Here is a 21,909-nt window from a genome sequence, read left to right as displayed (position 1 = left end):
ATAACATATTGATCAATGCTAGAATATGCCTTTAAAACATGATAAATTCTATAATACTTGGACACAGATGATCTGTTAGTAAACATTATTTACATAAAAATACTCAAAACCTTATAGTAAAAGTGGTAAGAAATTAGAATATTTTTATATCTTTTTTTCATTGAATTCATGTGAAATAATTCACTTCATATCTTTTTATTGTGATGAGCTGGTAAGGAAAAGACCATAGTATGTATATTCCTTTTTTCAGTATATTTTCACATACTCATGGTTACTTTTCTTTGAAGTGTTTTTGGTATAGTTGATAATTTCTTGTGACTAACAGGTGTTTATTCTTTAAATTAATATTACTTTTAACTAGTTACATCTACCCTAATTATTATGTAAGAATTTTCTAACCAACTACCTTTATGTTGGTTGCTATGTAAGAATTTTTATTTATTTCTATATCTTTTTATAGTTCAACAAAACTTCATGTATTTCACTTCTTGTTTTCAGTTGTTGAATGTCCACCATTAAAAATAAACAAATTCCTGAAAGTGAAGCCTGCTCCTTGTCACAAGCTCACCAATGCTTACCTTACAGCTTGCCAGTAAGTCTCTTTAAATCCCACAATAGGAAGAATGACTTATAAATAGTTTCTTTCACAAAAATTACTTAACTATCAGTTGTACTATATAAGAATAATACTGTTTTTAAAACATTAAAATTTGTACATTTTAATTAGCCATTTTAAATATCTTTAGTGTGTGTGTTTTTCTTATAGCAAAGCCACATCAGGCTATCTGCTGAGCCCATTGAGGGGAATTGAACCCCTGATTTTAGCGTTTTAAATCCATAGACTTACCGCTGTACTAGATAAATAAATCTTTAGTGAATAAATGATTTGTGAAAAAAATGCGATTTAAGCTAGAAATGAAAATATTTCATAGAACACTTTTAGTTATTTGGTGTTATTGTGTTTCAAACAGTGGTAGCTTGATAGTCCTGTTGGTTTTTTGATGTGTTAATATTTAAAACACTGGGCTTATTATAAATTATCTTTTGTGGCCATGTTTCAAATGATGTCATGAAGAATTTATTAAATTAGTCCGTTTTCTTTATGACAGTTTTTAAATTTATGATTTTCCAATGATGAATAATTTTGTTTCTTAATCAAATTCGATACAGATTGTACCATAAATTTAAGAAAGTTTCAGAATTATTCATTATTATCATTTTTTTTGTTATTCTAAAATTAACTATGAGAAACAGTGGTAATATAGAACATGCATAAAGAATGTGGCTATTTGTTTCAACAATGATACGTATAAATTATTGTAAATGCAATTGACTCTACCAATACCTTCCTCTTATTAAATAAAACTAATTAAGTTTTGGTTAATTTTTCACTAAAGCTTTAAGAAAAGGAAAAGAGTCAATACAATGAGAGTTTCATTCATTCTTGAAATGTCTTTATTTAGATATATTATCTTCACTTTAACCCTTAAATGTTGTGAAATATGTTCCAGAAGCAGTTTCTAATCTTTTCCTGAATTGATTTATAATATGACACAAAAAAAGAAAAATAATAATTTTGAAATGTGATTAATGGCTTAGAATAATATGTTTCCACATGAAATAATATCAGAACAACATGGAGACTGAAATATTAGAAAGAACTATGTTTTTAAAGTTCACACAAGTATTTCTTGGTCCTAATAACTTTTATATATTTATATAGAATGTTTCACTAGATTTACCTGGTATTTAATAAAAACACTCACAAAATTCCTCAGAATTTCCTTAAGGACCAATAAGGGCAGAGCACGGATAGCCCATGTGTTTAATTTTGTGTTTAATAACAAACAACAAAACAATTAATTAAAATAAAAAGTTTCACCATAAACTGTTTTAAAACAAAAACAACTGAAAACCCTGTGAGGAACAACAAGAAGTTGGATATTAAACATCGTGTTATACAGGTTGGATATTTCAACACTGTGAACAAAATAACTTACTGTTGATAATAAAGTTATCGTTTCTTTACATATTTTACCATTCATTATAAACATGTACTATCAACAATATGTTACGAAAAACAGTCAAAAAGAACAAAATTCACGTTAGAGAATAATTTACCTTTTTACGCAAGAATAATGTTAGATCAGTTGATATCTAGATGGTATGTAGACAATGATGTTTCAGGAAATGTGTATACAGTTGAATAAAGAGACTGAAAAAGCAGTTATATATTAGCGACACAAGCAGATAACTGTGGATTTATTTGGAAAAAATGTGGATATAGTTGAATGTACAGACTGAAAAAGCTGTTACATATAAATGAAACAGGCAGACAACTGTGTATTTATTTGTAGAAAATATGGATACAATTTAATGCACAGTTGTTATATATTAGTTAGAGAAGCAGATAACGGTGTAGTTCTTTGTAGGTAATGTGGATACAGTAGAATGTACAATTGTTAGTTATTAGTCAGACAAGCAAACTAATAGACACTAGTTTGTAGAAAATGTGAATACAGTAGTATGTACAGGCTGAAAGAGCTGTTACATATTTGTGCGACAAGGAGACAACTGTGTACTCATTTGTAGAAGGTGTGGATAGGTGTGAGTGTAGAGACTGAAAAAGATCTTATATATTAGTTAGACAAACAGACAACTGTCTACTCATTTGTAGAAAATGTGGACACAGTGAAAAGTAGAGACTGAAAAAGTTGTTATATATTAGTAAGACAAGCAGACAACTGTGTACTTGTTTGTAGGAAATTTGTATACAGTTGAATAAAAAGACTGAAAAAGGAATTATATATTAGTGAGACAGCAGACAACTGTGTACTTATTTGTGGGAAATGTGGATACAGTTGAATCTGTAGACTGAAAAAGCTGTTATATACACTGCTGGCCAAAATCATAAGGCCAATGACATAAAGAAAAAATATGCATTTTGCATTGTCAGACTCAACCACTTATTTGAGTGGAGCTTCGAAAGATGAAAATACGAAAAGGGAAAATAAAAATAAACTTTTTTAGCATTTAATTGGGCAAATGTGAAAACTATGAAATTAGCCTAAATACTAGCTGGTCAAAAGTTTAAGACCATACCAAAAGAAGTCCTAAACAGGGTAGGAAATGCCTAACAAGAGGTCTCAGTAGTGAGTTGCAAATAATTTCAAACATTCGCTTTGGCATGTCAATATAAACGTTTGCAGAAGGCTGGCTGGAATGTTACATCAAGTGGTGAAGATGGCTTCACGAATATCATGCACTGTTTAGAATTGATGTCCATTTCTATAGACTTCCCTTGCCATCCACCCCCAAACATTTTTAATTGGGTTCAGTTTGTGCAAACATGCTGGATGGTCCAAAAGAATCACGTTATTCGCCATGAAAAAGACCTTTGTCCAGTGGGCATTGTGGATTGCAGCATTGTCCTGCTGAAAGATCCAGTCATTTCCATACAAGCGAGGGCCTTCAGTCAACAAGGATGCTCTCTCCAACATGCCAATATAGCCAGCTGCTGTTACGTGGAAGGAGAAAGCACCTCAGATCATGATGGAACCTCCTCCACTGTGTCATATAGAAAATGTCTCCTTATCGTGCCAGTAATGTTGGAAGCCATCTGGAACATCCAAGTTAAATTTTTTCTCATCAGAGAACGAAACCTTCATCCACTTTTCTTCGTCCCATGTTGGCCCGGCATGGCCAAGCGTGTTAAGGCGTGCGACTCGTAATCTGAGGGTCGCGGGTTCGCATCCCGGTCGCGCAAAACATGCACGCCCTTTCAGCCGTGGGGGCGTTATAATGTGACTGTCAATCCCACTATTCGTTGGTAAAAGAGTAGCCCAAGAGTTCGCGGTGGGTGGTGATGACTAGCTGCCTTCCCTCTAGTCTTACACTGCTAAATTAGGGACGGCTAGCACAGATAGCCCTCGAGTAGCTTTGTGCGAAATTTTAAAACAAACAAAAAAACAAACAATCGTCCCATGTTTCATGCTTTTCAGCAAAGTTTAACCAAGCTGTTTCTGTGGTGTGGAAGGAGGAGTGGCCTTTGAAGATGATTTCGGTTTTTATAGCCTTTCTCTCGTAGACGCCATCTTATTCTTCTTGAGCTGCATTTTGCATCCATAAGGGCCTTAATCTGATTCAACAATCGGCTGGTGTCTTACTGGACAACCCGTTGAATCGTCCTGCTCAAAGCCGGCAAAACTTTCTTGGGCTGACTGCTTGAAATTCTTGTTACGTATCCATCAGGGTCTTTGAAGAAATTTGCAACAATAGTTTTACTATGCCCAATCTCACCAGCGATGACACGTTGAGAAAGACGTTGCTTTTGCAGCTTGACAATTCTGGCACGTTCAAACTATGTCAACTGTAAATATTAACACCATGATCTGTATTGACAATTGAATGAGTCAGGATTAGAATACTTATCATTCTTTGGAATCCCCCGGCTTGTTCTTCCAAGCTGTTACAGAATGTAAATATTAACACTATGATCTGTATTGACAATTGAATGAGCCAGTATTAGAATACTTATCATTCTTTGGAGACCCCGGCTAGTTCTTCCAAGCTATTACAGAATGTAAATATTAACACCATGATCTGTATTAACAATTGAATGAGCCAGGATTAGAATACTTATCATTCTTTGGAATCCCCCGGCTAGTTCTTCCAAGCTATTACAGAATGTAAATATTAACACCATGATCTGTATTAACAATTGAATGAGTCAGGATTAGAATACTTATCATTCTTTGGAATCCCCCGGCTAGTTCTTCCAAGCTATTACAGAATGTAAATATTAACACTGTGATCCATATTGACAATTGAATGAGTCAGGATTAGAATACTTATCATTCTTTGGAATCCCCCGGCTTGTTCTTCCAAGCTGTTACAGAATGTAAATATTAACACTATGATCTGTATTAACAATTGAATGAGCCAGTATTAGAATACTTATCATTCTTTGGAATCCCTCGGCTTGTTCTTCCAAGCTATTACAGAATGTAAATATTAACACTATGATCTGTATTGACAATTGAATGAGCCAGTATTAGAATACTTATCATTCTTTGGAATCCCCCAGCTAGTTCTTCCAAGCTATTACAGAATATAAATATTAACACCATGATCTGTATTAACAATTGAATGAGCCAGTATTAGAATACTTATCATTCTTTGGAATCCCTCAGCTAGTTCTTCCAAGCTATTACAGAATGTAAATATTAACACTATGATCTGTATTAACAATTGAATGAGCCAGTATTAGAATACTTATCATTCTTTGGAATCCCCCAGCTAGTTTTTCCAAGCTATTACAGAATATAAATATTAACACCATGATCTGTATTAACAATTGAATGAGTCAGGATTAGAATACTTATCATTCTTTGGAATCCCCCGGCTAGTTCTTCCAAGCTATTACAGAATGTAAATATTAACACCATGATCTGTATTGACAATTGAATGAGCCAGTATTAGAATACTTATCATTCTTTGGAATCCCTCAGCTAGTTCTTCCAAGCTATTACAGAATGTAAATATTAACACTATGATCTGTATTAACAATTGAATGAGCCAGTATTAGAATACTTATCATTCTTTGGAATCCCTCGGCTTGTTCTTCCAAGCTATTACAGAATGTAAATATTAACACTATGATCTGTATTGACAATTGAATGAGCCAGTATTAGAATACTTATCATTCTTTGGAATCCCCCTACTAATTCTTCCAAGCTATTACAGAATGTAAATATTAACACCATGATCTGTATTGACAATTGAATGAGCCAGTATTAGAATACTTATCATTCTCTGGAATGCTAGTTCTTCCAAGCTATTACAGAATGTAAATATTAACTCTATGATCTGTATTAACAATTGAATGAGCCAGTATTAGAATACTTATCATTCTTTGGAATCCCCAGCTTGTTCTTCCAAGCTATTACAGAATGTAAATATTAACACTATGATCTGTATTGACAATTGAATGAGCCAGTATTAGAATACTTATCATTCTTTGGAATCCCCCTACTAATTCTTCCAAGCTATTACAGAATGTAAATATTAACACTGTGATCTGTATTAACAATTGAATGAGCCAGTATTAGAATACTTATCATTCTTTGGAATCCCCAGCTTGTTCTTCCAAGCTATTACAGAATGTAAATATTAACACTATGATCTGTATTGACAATTGAATGAGCCAGTATTAGAATACTTATCATTCTTTGGAATCCCCCAGCTAGTTCTTCCAAGCTATTACAGAATATAAATATTAACACCATGATCTGTATTAACAATTGAATGAGTCAGGATTAGAATACTTATCATTCTTTGGAATCCCCCGGCTAGTTCTTCCAAGCTATTACAGAATGTAAATATTAACACTATGATCTGTATTAACAATTGAATGAGCCAGTATTAGAATACTTATCATTCTTTGGAATCCCTCGGCTTGTTCTTCCAAGCTATTACAGAATGTAAATATTAACACTATGATCTGTATTGACAATTGAATGAGCCAGTATCAGAATACTTATCATTCTTTAAAATCCCCCTGCTAATTCTTCCAAGCTATTACAGAATGTAAATATTAACACTGTGATCTGTATTGACAATTGAATGAGCCAGTATTAGAATACTTATCATTCTTTGGAATCCCCCAGCTAGTTCTTCCAAGCTATTACAGAATGTAAATATTAACTCTGTGATCTGTATTAACAATTGAATGAGCCAGTATTAGATACTTATCATTCTTTGGAATCCCCCAGCTAGTTCTTCCAAGCTATTACAGTATGTAAATATTAACACCATGATCTGTATTGACAATTGAATGAGACAGTATTAGAATACTTATCATTCTTTGGATCCCCTGGCTAGTTCTTCCAAGCTATTACAGAATGTAAATATTAACATTGTGATCCGTCCTGACAATTGAATGAGTCAGGATTAGAATACTTATCATTCTTTGGATCCCCTGGCTAGTTCTTCCAAGCTATTACAGAATGTAAATATTAACACTGTGATCTGTATTGACAATTGAATGAGCCAGTATTAGAATACTTATCATTCTTTGGAATCCCTCGGATTGTTCTTCCAAGCTATTACAGAATGTAAATATTAACACTGTGATCTGTATTAACAATTGGATGAGCCAGTATTAGAATACTTATCATTCTTTGGAATCCCCCAGCTAGTTTTTCCAAGCTATTACAGAATATGAATATTAACACCATGATCTGTATTAACAATTGAATGAATCAAGATTAGAATACTTATCATTCTTTGGAATCCCCCGGCTAGTTCTTCCAAGCTATTACAGAATGTAAATATTAACACCATGATCTGTATTGACAATTGAATGAGCCAGTATTAGAATACTTATCATTCTCTGTAATCCCTCAGCTAGTTCTTCCAAGCTATTACAGAATGTAAATATTAACACTATGATCTGTATTAACAATTGAATGAGCCAGTATTAGAATACTTATCATTCTTTGGAATCCCTCAGCTAGTTCTTCCAAGCTATTACAGAATGTAAATATTAACACTATGATCTGTATTAACAATTGAATGAGCCAGTATTAGAATACTTATCATTCTTTGGAATCCCCCAGCTAGTTTTTCCAAGCTATTACAGAATATAAATATTAACACCATGATCTATATTAACAATTTAATGAGTCAGGATTAGAATACTTATCATTCTTTGGAATCCCCCGGCTAGTTCTTCCAAGCTATTACAGAATGTAAATATTAACACTATGATCTGTATTAACAATTGAATGAGCCAGTATTAGAATACTTATCATTCTTTGGAATCCCTCGGCTTGTTCTTCCAAGCTATTACAGAATGTAAATATTAACACTATGATCTGTATTGACAATTGAATGAGCCAGTATTAGAATACTTATCATTCTTTAAAATCCCCCTGCTAATTCTTCCAAGCTATTACAGAATGTAAATATTAACACTGTGATCTGTATTGACAATTGAATGAGCCAGTATTAGAATACTTATCATTCTTTGGAATCCCCCAGCTAGTTCTTCCAAGCTATTACAGAATGTAAATATTAACTCTGTGATCTGTATTAACAATTGAATGAGCCAGTATTAGAATACTTATCATTCTTTGGAATTCCCCAGCTAGTTCTTCCAAGCTATTACAGAATGTAAATATTAACACCATGATCTGTATTGACAATTGAATGAGACAGTATTAGAATACTTATCATTCTTTGGATCCCCGCTAGTTCTTCCAAGCTATTACAGAATGTAAATATTAACATTGTGATCCGTCCTGACAATTGAATGAGTCAGGATTAGAATACTTATCATTCTTTGGATCCCTGGCTAGTTCTTCCAAGCTATTACAGAATGTAAATATTAACACTGTGATCTGTATTGACAATTGAATGAGCCAGTATTAGAATACTTATCATTCTTTGGAATCCCTCGGCTTGTTCTTCCAAGCTATTACAGAATGTAAATATTAACACTGTGATCTGTATTAACAATTGGATGAGCCAGTATTAGAATACTTATCATTCTTTGGAATCCCCCAGCTAGTTTTTCCAAGCTATTACAGAATATAAATATTAACACCATGATCTGTATTAACAATTGAATGAATCAAGATTAGAATACTTATCATTCTTTGGAATCCCCCGGCTAGTTCTTCCAAGCTATTACAGAATGTAAATATTAACACCATGATCTGTATTGACAATTGAATGAGCCAGTATTAGAATACTTATCATTCTCTGTAATCCCTCAGCTAGTTCTTCCAAGCTATTACAGAATGTAAATATTAACACTATGATCTGTATTAACAATTGAATGAGCCAGTATTAGAATACTTATCATTCTTTGGAATCCCCCTGCTAGTTTTTCCAAGCTATTACAGAATGTAAATATTAACACTATGATCTGTATTGACAATTGAATGAGCCAGTATTAGAATACTTATCATTCTTTGGAATCCCCCTACTAATTCTTCCAAGCTATTACAGAATGTAAATATTAACACCATGATCTGTATTGACAATTGAATGAGCCAGTATTAGAATACTTATCATTCTCTGGAATCCCTCAGCTAGTTCTTCCAAGCTATTACAGAATGTAAATATTAACTCTATGATCTGTATTAACAATTGAATGAGCCAGTATTAGAATACTTATCATTCTTTGGAATCCCTCGGCTTGTTCTTCCAAGCTATTACAGAATGTAAATATTAACACTATGATCTGTATTGACAATTGAATGAGCCAGTATTAGAATACTTATCATTCTTTGGAATCCCCCTACTAATTCTTCCAAGCTATTACAGAATGTAAATATTAACACTGTGATCTGTATTGACAATTGAATGAGCCAGTATTAGAATACTTATCATTTTTTGGAATCCCCCAGCTAGTTCTTCCAAGCTATTACAGAATGTAAATATTAACACCATGATCTGTATTGACAATTGAATGAGACAGTATTAGAATACTTATCATTCTTTGGATTCCCCGGCTAGTTCTTCCAAGCTATTACAGAATGTAAATATTAACATTGTGATCCGTCCTGACAATTGAATGAGTCAGGATTAGAATACTTATCATTCTTTGGATCCCCCGGCTAGTTCTTCCAAGCTATTACAGAATGTAAATATTAACACTATGATCTGTATTAACAATTGAATGAGCCAGTATTAGAATACTTATCATTCTTTGGAATCCCTCGGCTTGTTCTTCCAAGCTATTACAGAATGTAAATATTAACACTATGATCTGTATTGACAATTGAATGAGCCAGTATTAGAATACTTATCATTCTTTGGAATCCCCCAGCTAGTTCTTCCAAGCTATTACAGAATATAAATATTAACACCATGATCTGTATTAACAATTGAATGAGTCAGGATTAGAATACTTATCATTCTTTGGAATCCCCCGGCTAGTTCTTCCAAGCTATTACAGAATGTAAATATTAACACTATGATCTGTATTAACAATTGAATGAGCCAGTATTAGAATACTTATCATTCTTTGGAATCCCTCGGCTTGTTCTTCCAAGCTATTACAGAATGTAAATATTAACACTATGATCTGTATTGACAATTGAATGAGCCAGTATTAGAATACTTATCATTCTTTAAAATCCCCCTGCTAATTCTTCCAAGCTATTACAGAATGTAAATATTAACACTGTGATCTGTATTGACAATTGAATGAGCCAGTATTAGAATACTTATCATTCTTTGGAATCCCCCAGCTAGTTCTTCCAAGCTATTACAGAATGTAAATATTAACTCTGTGATCTGTATTAACAATTGAATGAGCCAGTATTAGAATACTTATCATTCTTTGGAATCCCCCAGCTAGTTCTTCCAAGCTATTACAGAATGTAAATATTAACACCATGATCTGTATTGACAATTGAATGAGACAGTATTAGAATACTTATCATTCTTTGGATCCCCTGGCTAGTTCTTCCAAGCTATTACAGAATGTAAATATTAACATTGTGATCCGTCCTGACAATTGAATGAGTCAGGATTAGAATACTTATCATTCTTTGGATCCCCTGGCTAGTTCTTCCAAGCTATTACAGAATGTAAATATTAACACTGTGATCTGTATTGACAATTGAATGAGCCAGTATTAGAATACTTATCATTCTTTGGAATCCCTCGGCTTGTTCTTCCAAGCTATTACAGAATGTAAATATTAACACTGTGATCTGTATTAACAATTGGATGAGCCAGTATTAGAATACTTATCATTCTTTGGAATCCCCCAGCTAGTTTTTCCAAGCTATTACAGAATATGAATATTAACACCATGATCTGTATTAACAATTGAATGAATCAAGATTAGAATACTTATCATTCTTTGGAATCCCCCGGCTAGTTCTTCCAAGCTATTACAGAATGTAAATATTAACACCATGATCTGTATTGACAATTGAATGAGCCAGTATTAGAATACTTATCATTCTCTGTAATCCCTCAGCTAGTTCTTCCAAGCTATTACAGAATGTAAATATTAACACTATGATCTCTATTAACAATTGAATGAGCCAGTATTAGAATACTTATCATTCTTTGGAATCCCTCAGCTAGTTCTTCCAAGCTATTACAGAATGTAAATATTAACACTATGATCTGTATTAACAATTGAATGAGCCAGTATTAGAATACTTATCATTCTTTGGAATCCCCCAGCTAGTTCTTCCAAGCTATTACAGAATATAAATATTAACACCATGATCTATATTAACAATTTAATGAGTCAGGATTAGAATACTTATCATTCTTTGGAATCCCCCGGCTAGTTCTTCCAAGCTATTACAGAATGTAAATATTAACACTATGATCTGTATTAACAATTGAATGAGCCAGTATTAGAATACTTATCATTCTTTGGAATCCCTCGGCTTGTTCTTCCAAGCTATTACAGAATGTAAATATTAACACTATGATCTGTATTGACAATTGAATGAGCCAGTATTAGAATACTTATCATTCTTTAAAATCCCCCTGCTAATTCTTCCAAGCTATTACAGAATGTAAATCTTAACACTGTGATCTGTATTGACAATTGAATGAGCCAGTATTAGAATACTTATCATTCTTTGGAATCCCCCAGCTAGTTCTTCCAAGCTATTACAGAATGTAAATATTAACTCTGTGATCTGTATTAACAATTGAATGAGCCAGTATTAGAATACTTATCATTCTTTGGAATTCCCCAGCTAGTTCTTCCAAGCTATTACAGAATGTAAATATTAACACCATGATCTGTATTGACAATTGAATGAGACAGTATTAGAATACTTATCATTCTTTGGATCCCCCGGCTAGTTCTTCCAAGCTATTACAGAATGTAAATATTAACATTGTGATCCGTCCTGACAATTGAATGAGTCAGGATTAGAATACTTATCATTCTTTGGATCCCCTGGCTAGTTCTTCCAAGCTATTACAGAATGTAAATATTAACACTGTGATCTGTATTGACAATTGAATGAGCCAGTATTAGAATACTTATCATTCTTTGGAATCCCTCGGCTTGTTCTTCCAAGCTATTACAGAATGTAAATATTAACACTGTGATCTGTATTAACAATTGGATGAGCCAGTATTAGAATACTTATCATTCTTTGGAATCCCCCAGCTAGTTTTTCCAAGCTATTACAGAATATAAATATTAACACCATGATCTGTATTAACAATTGAATGAATCAAGATTAGAATACTTATCATTCTTTGGAATCCCCCGGCTAGTTCTTCCAAGCTATTACAGAATGTAAATATTAACACCATGATCTGTATTGACAATTGAATGAGCCAGTATTAGAATACTTATCATTCTCTGTAATCCCTCAGCTAGTTCTTCCAAGCTATTACAGAATGTAAATATTAACACTATGATCTGTATTAACAATTGAATGAGCCAGTATTAGAATACTTATCATTCTTTGGAATCCCCCTGCTAGTTTTTCCAAGCTATTACAGAATATAAATATTAACACCATGATCTGTATTAACAATTGAATGAGTCAGGATTAGAATATTTATCATTCTTTGGAATCCCCCAGCTAGTTCTTCCAAGCTATTACAGAATGTAAATATTAACACTATGATCTGTATTGACAATTGAATGAGCCAGTATTAGAATACTTATCATTCTTTGAAATCCCCCTACTAATTCTTCCAAGCTATTACAGAATGTAAATATTAACACCATGATCTGTATTAACAATTGAATGAGCCAGTATTAGAATACTTATCATTCTCTGGAATCCCTCAGCTAGTTCTTCCAAGCTATTACAGAATGTAAATATTAACTCTATGATCTGTATTAACAATTGAATGAGCCAGTATTAGAATACTTATCATTCTTTGGAATCCCTCGGCTTGTTCTTCCAAGCTATTACAGAATGTAAATATTAACACTATGATCTGTATTGACAATTGAATGAGCCAGTATTAGAATACTTATCATTCTTTGGAATCCCCCTACTAATTCTTCCAAGCTATTACAGAATGTAAATATTAACACTGTGATCTGTATTGACAATTGAATGAGCCAGTATTAGAATACTTATCATTCTTTGGAATCCCCCAGCTAGTTCTTCCAAGCTATTACAGAATGTAAATATTAACACCATGATTTGTATTGACAATTGAATGAGACAGTATTAGAATACTTATCATTCTTTGGATCCCCCGGCTAGTTCTTCCAAGCTATTACAGAATGTAAATATTAACATTGTGATCCGTCCTGACAATTGAATGAGTCAGGATTAGAATACTTATCATTCTTTTGATCCCCGCTAGTTCTTCCAAGCTATTACAGAATGTAAATATTAACACTATGATCTGTATTGACAATTGAATGAGCCAGTATTAGAATACTTATCATTCTCTGTAATCCCTCAGCTAGTTCTTCCAAGCTATTACAGAATGTAAATATTAACACTATGATCTGTATTAACAATTGAATGAGCCAGTATTAGAATACTTATCATTCTTTGGAATCCCCCTGCTAGTTTTTCCAAGCTATTACAGAATATAAATATTAACACCATGATCTGTATTAACAATTGAATGAATCAAGATTAGAATACTTATCATTCTTTGGAATCCCCCGGCTAGTTCTTCCAAGCTATTACAGAATGTAAATATTAACACCATGATCTGTATTGACAATTGAATGAGCCAGTATTAGAATACTTATCATTCTCTGTAATCCCTCAGCTAGTTCTTCCAAGCTATTACAGAATGTAAATATTAACACTATGATCTGTATTAACAATTGAATGAGCCAGTATTAGAATACTTATCATTCTTTGGAATCCCCTTGCTAGTTTTTCCAAGCTATTACAGAATATAAATATTAACACCATGATCTGTATTAACAATTGAATGAGTCAGATTAGAATATTTATCATTCTTTGGAATCCCCCAGCTAGTTCTTCCAAGCTATTACAGAATATAAATATTAACACCATGATCTGTATTAACAATTGAATGAGCCAGTATTAGAATACTTATCATTCTTTGGAATCCCTCAGCTAGTTCTTCCAAGCTATTACAGAATGTAAATATTAACACTATGATCTGTATTAACAATTGAATGAGCCAGTATTAGAATACTTATCATTCTTTGGAATCCCCAGCTAGTTTTTCCAAGCTATTACAGAATATAAATATTAACACCATGATCTGTATTAACAATTGAATGAGTCAGGATTAGAATACTTATCATTCTTTGGAATCCCCCGGCTAGTTCTTCCAAGCTATTACAGAATGTAAATATTAACACCATGATCTGTATTGACAATTGAATGAGCCAGTATTAGAATACTTATCATTCTTTGGAATCCCCCTACTAATTCTTCCAAGCTATTACAGAATGTAAATATTAACACTGTGATCTGTATTGACAATTGAATGAGCCAGTATTAGAATACTTATCATTCTTTGGAATCCCCCAGCTAGTTCTTCCAAGCTATTACAGAATGTAAATATTAACACCATGATTTGTATTGACAATTGAATGAGACAGTATTAGAATACTTATCATTCTTTGGATCCCCCGGCTAGTTCTTCCAAGCTATTACAGAATGTAAATATTAACATTGTGATCCGTCCTGACAATTGAATGAGTCAGGATTAGAATACTTATCATTCTTTGGAATCCCCCAGCTAGTTTTTCCAAGCTATTACAGAATGTAAATATTAACACTGTGATCTGTATTGACAATTGAATGAGCCAGTATTAGAATACTTATCATTCTTTGGAATCCCTCGGCTTGTTCTTCCAAGCTATTACAGAATGTAAATATTAACACTGTGATCTGTATTAACAATTGGATGAGCCAGTATTAGAATACTTATCATTCTTTGGAATCCCCCAGCTAGTTTTTCCAAGCTATTACAGAATATAAATATTAACACCATGATCTGTATTAACAATTGAATGAATCAAGATTAGAATACTTATCATTCTTTGGAATCCCCCGGCTAGTTCTTCCAAGCTATTACAGAATGTAAATATTAACACCATGATCTGTATTGACAATTGAATGAGCCAGTATTAGAATACTTATCATTCTCTGTAATCCCTCAGCTAGTTCTTCCAAGCTATTACAGAATGTAAATATTAACACTATGATCTGTATTAACAATTGAATGAGCCAGTATTAGAATACTTATCATTCTTTGGAATCCCCCTGCTAGTTTTTCCAAGCTATTACAGAATATAAATATTAACACCATGATCTGTATTAACAATTGAATGAGTCAGGATTAGAATATTTATCATTCTTTGGAATCCCCCAGCTAGTTCTTCCAAGCTATTACAGAATGTAAATATTAACACTATGATCTGTATTGACAATTGAATGAGCCAGTATTAGAATACTTATCATTCTTTGAAATCCCCCTACTAATTCTTCCAAGCTATTACAGAATGTAAATATTAACACCATGATCTGTATTAACAATTGAATGAGCCAGTATTAGAATACTTATCATTCTCTGGAATCCCTCAGCTAGTTCTTCCAAGCTATTACAGAATGTAAATATTAACTCTATGATCTGTATTAACAATTGAATGAGCCAGTATTAGAATACTTATCATTCTTTGGAATCCCTCGGCTTGTTCTTCCAAGCTATTACAGAATGTAAATATTAACACTATGATCTGTATTGACAATTGAATGAGCCAGTATTAGAATACTTATCATTCTTTGGAATCCCCCTACTAATTCTTCCAAGCTATTACAGAATGTAAATATTAACACTGTGATCTGTATTGACAATTGAATGAGCCAGTATTAGAATACTTATCATTCTTTGGAATCCCCCAGCTAGTTCTTCCAAGCTATTACAGAATGTAAATATTAACACCATGATTTGTATTGACAATTGAATGAGACAGTATTAGAATACTTATCATTCTTTGGATCCCCCGGCTAGTTCTTCCAAGCTATTACAGAATGTAAATATTAACATTGTGATCCGTCCTGACAATTGAATGAGTCAGGATTAGAATACTTATCATTCTTTGGATCCCCCGGCTAGTTCTTCCAAGCTATTACAGAATGTAAATATTAACACTATGATCTGTATTGACAATTGAATGAGCCAGTATTAGAATACTTATCATTCTCTGTAATCCCTCAGCTAGTTCTTCCAAGCTATTACAGAATGTAAATATTAACACTATGATCTGTATTAACAATTGAATGAGCCAGTATTAGAATACTTATCATTCTTTGGAATCCCCTGCTAGTTTTCCAAGCTATTACAGAATATAAATATTAACACCATGATCTGTATTAACAATTGAATGAATCAAGATTAGAATACTTATCATTCTTTGGAATCCCCCGGCTAGTTCTTCCAAGCTATTACAGAATGTAAATATTAACACCATGATCTGTATTGACAATTGAATGAGCCAGTATTAGAATACTTATCATTCTCTGTAATCCCTCAGCTAGTTCTTCCAAGCTATTACAGAATGTAAATATTAACACTATGATCTGTATTAACAATTGAATGAGCCAGTATTAGAATACTTATCATTCTTTGGAATCCCCTTGCTAGTTTTTCCAAGCTATTACAGAATATAAATATTAACACCATGATCTGTATTAACAATTGAATGAGTCAGGATTAGAATATTTATCATTCTTTGGAATCCCCCAGCTAGTTCTTCCAAGCTATTACAGAATATAAATATTAACACCATGATCTGTATTAACAATTGAATGAGCCAGTATTAGAATACTTATCATTCTTTGGAATCCCTCAGCTAGTTCTTCCAAGCTATTACAGAATGTAAATATTAACACTATGATCTGTATTAACAATTGAATGAGCCAGTATTAGAATACTTATCATTCTTTGGAATCCCCCAGCTAGTTTTTCCAAGCTATTACAGAATATAAATATTAACACCATGATCTGTATTAACAATTGAATGAGTCAGGATTAGAATACTTATCATTCTTTGGAATCCCCCGGCTAGTTCTTCCAAGCTATTACAGAATGTAAATATTAACACCATGATCTGTATTGACAATTGAATGAGCCAGTATTAGAATACTTATCATTCTTTGGAATCCCCCTACTAATTCTTCCAAGCTATTACAGAATGTAAATATTAACACTGTGATCTGTATTGACAATTGAATGAGCCAGTATTAGAATACTTATCATTCTTTGGAATCCCCCAGCTAGTTCTTCCAAGCTATTACAGAATGTAAATATTAACACCATGATTTGTATTGACAATTGAATGAGACAGTATTAGAATACTTATCATTCTTTGGATCCCCCGGCTAGTTCTTCCAAGCTATTACAGAATGTAAATATTAACATTGTGATCCGTCCTGACAATTGAATGAGTCAGGATTAGAATACTTATCATTCTTTGGATCCCTTGGCTAGTTCTTCCAAGCTATTACAGAATGTAAATATTAACACTATGATCTGTATTAACAATTGAATGAGCCAGTATTAGAATACTTATCATTCTTTGGAATCCCTCGGCTTGTTCTTCCAAGCTATTACAGAATGTAAATATTAACACTATGATCTGTATTGACAATTGAATGAGTCAGGATTAGAATACTTATCATTCTTTGGAATCCCCCAGCTAGTTCTTCCAAGCTATTACAGAATATAAATATTAACACCATGATCTGTATTAACAATTGAATGAGTCAGGATTAGAATACTTATCATTCTTTGGAATCCCTCGGCTTGTTCTTCCAAGCTATTACAGAATGTAAATATTAACACTATGATCTGTATTGACAATTGAATGAGCCAGTATTAGAATACTTATCATTCTTTGGAATCCCCCAGCTAGTTCTTCCAAGCTATTACAGAATATAAATATTAACACCATGATCTGTATTAACAATTGAATGAGTCAGGATTAGAATACTTATCATTCTTTGGAATCCCCCGGCTAGTTCTTCCAAGCTATTACAGAATGTAAATATTAACACTATGATCTGTATTAACAATTGAATGAGCCAGTATTAGAATACTTATCATTCTTTGGAATCCCTCGGCTTGTTCTTCCAAGCTATTACAGAATGTAAATATTAACACTATGATCTGTATTGACAATTGAATGAGCCAGTATTAGAATACTTATCATTCTTTGGAATCCCCCTACTAATTCTTCGAAGCTATTACAGAATGTAAATATTAACACTGTGATCTGTATTGACAATTGAATGAGCCAGTATTAGAATACTTATCATTCTTTGGAATCCCCCAGCTAGTTCTTCCAAGCTATTACAGAATGTAAATATTAACACCATGATTTGTATTGACAATTGAATGAGACAGTATTAGAATACTTATCATTCTTTGGATCCCCCGGCTAGTTCTTCCAAGCTATTACAGAATGTAAATATTAACATTGTGATCCGTCCTGACAATTGAATGAGTCAGGATTAGAATACTTATCATTCTTTGGATCCCCTGGTTAGTTCTTCCAAGCTATTACAGAATGTAAATATTAACACTATGATCTGTATTAACAATTGAATGAGCCAGTATTAGAATACTTATCATTCTTTGGAATCCCTCGGCTTGTTCTTCCAAGCTATTACAGAATGTAAATATTAACACTATGATCTGTATTGACAATTGAATGAGCCAGTATTAGAATACTTATCATTCTTTAAAATCCCCCTGCTAATTCTTCCAAGCTATTACAGAATGTAAATATTAACACTGTGATCTGTATTGACAATTGAATGAGCCAGTATTAGAATACTTATCATTCTTTGGAATCCCCCAGCTAGTTCTTCCAAACTATTACAGAATGTAAATATTAACTCTGTGATCTGTATTAACAATTGAATGAGCCAGTATTAGAATACTTATCATTCTTTGGAATCCCCCAGCTAGTTCTTCCAAGCTATTACAGAATGTAAATATTAACACCATGATCTGTATTGACAATTGAATGAGACAGTATTAGAATACTTATCATTCTTTGGATCCCCCGGCTAGTTCTTCCAAGCTATTACAGAATGTAAATATTAACATTGTGATCCGTCCTGACAATTGAATGAGTCAGGATTAGAATACTTATCATTCTTTGGATCCCCTGGCTAGTTCTTCCAAGCTATTACAGAATGTAAATATTAACACTGTGATCTGTATTGACAATTGAATGAGCCAGTATTAGAATACTTATCATTCTTTGGAATCCCTCGGCTTGTTCTTCCAAGCTATTACAGAATGTAAATATTAACACTGTGATCTGTATTAACAATTGGATGAGCCAGTATTAGAATACTTATCATTCTTTGGAATCCCCCAGCTAGTTCTTCCAAGCTATTACAGAATGTAAATATTAAAACTATGATCTGTATTGACAATTGAATGAGCCAGTATTAGAATACTTATCATTCTTTGGAATCCCTCGGCTTGTTCTTCCAAGCTATTACAGAATGTAAATATTAACACTGTGATCTGTATTAACAATTGGATGAGCCAGTGTTAGAATACTTATCATTCTTTGGAATCTCTCAGCTTGTTCTTCCAAGCTATTACAGAATGTAGATATTAAAACTATGATCTGTATTGACAATTGAATGAGTTAGGATTAGAATACTTATCATTCTTTGGAATCCCTCGGCTAGTTCGTCCAAGCTATTACAGAATGTTAATATTAACACTATGATCTGTATTGACGTTTAAATGAGCCAAGATTAGAATACTTATCGTTCTTTGGAATTCCCGTATACTTGTGCAAAAGGCATTCATAAAAGTTCTGTTTGAATGAACATTCTGATCGTATTTAGGGTCTGTAATATCTGTCATGGTGCTTCATGCAATGTCTTGTCTATATAGCAAGAAGCTAGATCGGGTACCGTTATATAGTAGAAGAAACCAATTTAATAGCACTCCACAAAGTTACCTTGATAGAAACAGTGTGTAACACTATATATGCTAAGTTTTTTGTCATGCCACGACCCAAAGAGTGTATAGAAGTGTAAGTAGAGCAGAGTGTTTGCATAAAAGATTTACATGATTCTGGTTGGACGTTCAACAAATTGCTGCAAACTTGAAATGCTCCCTAAACATTGTATAGTAGACCCTAGACCATGAGACCAAGACAGATAAATTTGAAAATAGGAAAGGAAGAGGTAGAAGACCTAACCTCAGTGACACTGATGTTAAATATTTTATTTATGTAGTCTTGGGGACAGAAGAATGACCGATATTTATCTTACGCATGATATAAATTACCGTGTACCAAAGAACAGAAAAGTGTCCAGATCTACAGTATCAAGAAGACTGAACCAGAATGGAATATTTGGTCACATGACAGTTATAATATGTGTAGCTCGACCTCTTAATATAGTCAAGAGTCTGAAATTTGCTAAAAGAGTACAAAAATTGGACTGTTGATGATTGGAAAATGGTGGTATAGATGAATAAGTCCAAGCTCAAAATAACAAGTTCAAAGCTTAGGTTCTATGTCCAGCAGAAGAAAGGTGAAAGATTCTTACCTCAATGTGTAGCACCTGCTGTGAAGCATGGGGAGGCAGTGTGATTGTTTTGGGGCGTTTTTTCTGCTGAGACAGCAGGAGATGTTTGCAAAATAGATGAAATAATGGACAAGCGCAAGTGCTATCAGATACTAATCCATCATGGTTTTCCCAGTGGTTTGCATATTACTGGTAAAGGATTCTACTTCGAAAAATATAATAACCCCAAACGTTCATTCAGAAATTACTTAGCTAAGAAAGAAGCTGCTAGAGTCCTTCAAATGATGAAATGACCCCCACAGATGGAGACCTGATCTTAACCCAGTTGAGTAGATCTGAGATTTGATAGAGCGAAATTTTGACAAATCAAATGTTATTTCCAAAGAAACCTAACTGGAGTGTATTAAATACTTCTGGAGTAAAATACTAAAAGGCATTTTGATTAAACAGATTGCAAAAATGCCTTAAAGACTGTCTGCAATTATTAAAGCAAAAGGGGACAAACAAAATATTAACTGTTTGCTGAACTCAAACACTTCCATTGAGTTTCTGTTGTACTAAATATGAACATTATTAAAATGTTGATGTATCACCCGTGATTTATCATTCACTGTTTTGAAAGTAGCTTGAATTCTAATTTTTGACCTTGTTGTAATACTTTTGCACAGCATTGTACATTTATTTCAGCCATTCCTCCTCTCCTGTATACAGAAATAATTTCAACACTTAGACTCAGGCCTGAAAGTTTTATTTACTATACCTAAATTTGACTGTTCATTATAAATTGCTTTATTGTTTGCAGTTTTTAAGTTTTACGGTTTTAGTTTGCTGTTGTTATAGATTCTTTTGTTTTAAGTTACATTCTGTTAGCACCCGTTCAAATATCTCACTTGATGATGCCGCCTGGTGAATAAAATAAATAAAAGTTTTATTATGTACAATCAATAAAAACTTGTATGAATTTTAAGGTTTGTCAACAAAACCACGTAACGATGTAGGAACTGAAGAGTGAACTAATTATAACAAATTTAAGAAGTGAGACCTAATAATTTTTTAACTGTAATGGACGTAGCGTTTGTGTCAGTATTTCTGTCTATAACCTAAACCAGTGGTTTCCAACCTTTTATGCCCTGCACCCCTAAAAAATTTAATATGTTCTCGTCCCCTCACAGGAATTATTTATTTAAGAATAAAGGTGAAGGTGGCCAAAACAAATGTTATCTTGCACTCCCTGGAACGCTATCTCGCACCCCTGGTTGGGAACCACTGACCTAAACTTACACTTCATCTATCGAATGACACCACAAACAAAAATCGATAAAAAAAATTCACACTTTGGGTGTTCAATATTCAGAAAATTAGAAAAATAGCTGTGTAT

At 33.0% G+C, this 21,909-nt stretch overlaps 1 protein-coding gene across 1 annotated transcript in view; it reads left to right on the top strand.

Moving 5' to 3' along the window:
- LOC143251821 (uncharacterized) overlaps positions 1–21,909 on the top strand; it is a 124,687-nt gene that overhangs the window by 4,456 nt on the left and 98,322 nt on the right. The window contains exon 4 of the mRNA XM_076503061.1: positions 499–592. The gene's annotated coding sequence lies outside the window, so the exon portion shown is untranslated. The remainder of the gene's footprint in view (positions 1–498; positions 593–21,909) is intronic.

The sequence above is a fragment of the Tachypleus tridentatus genome, chromosome 6, assembly GCF_004210375.1.
Source record: "Tachypleus tridentatus isolate NWPU-2018 chromosome 6, ASM421037v1, whole genome shotgun sequence".
Lineage (NCBI taxonomy): Eukaryota > Metazoa > Arthropoda > Merostomata > Xiphosura > Limulidae > Tachypleus > Tachypleus tridentatus.
This window is presented reverse-complemented; position numbering and strand designations above follow the sequence as displayed.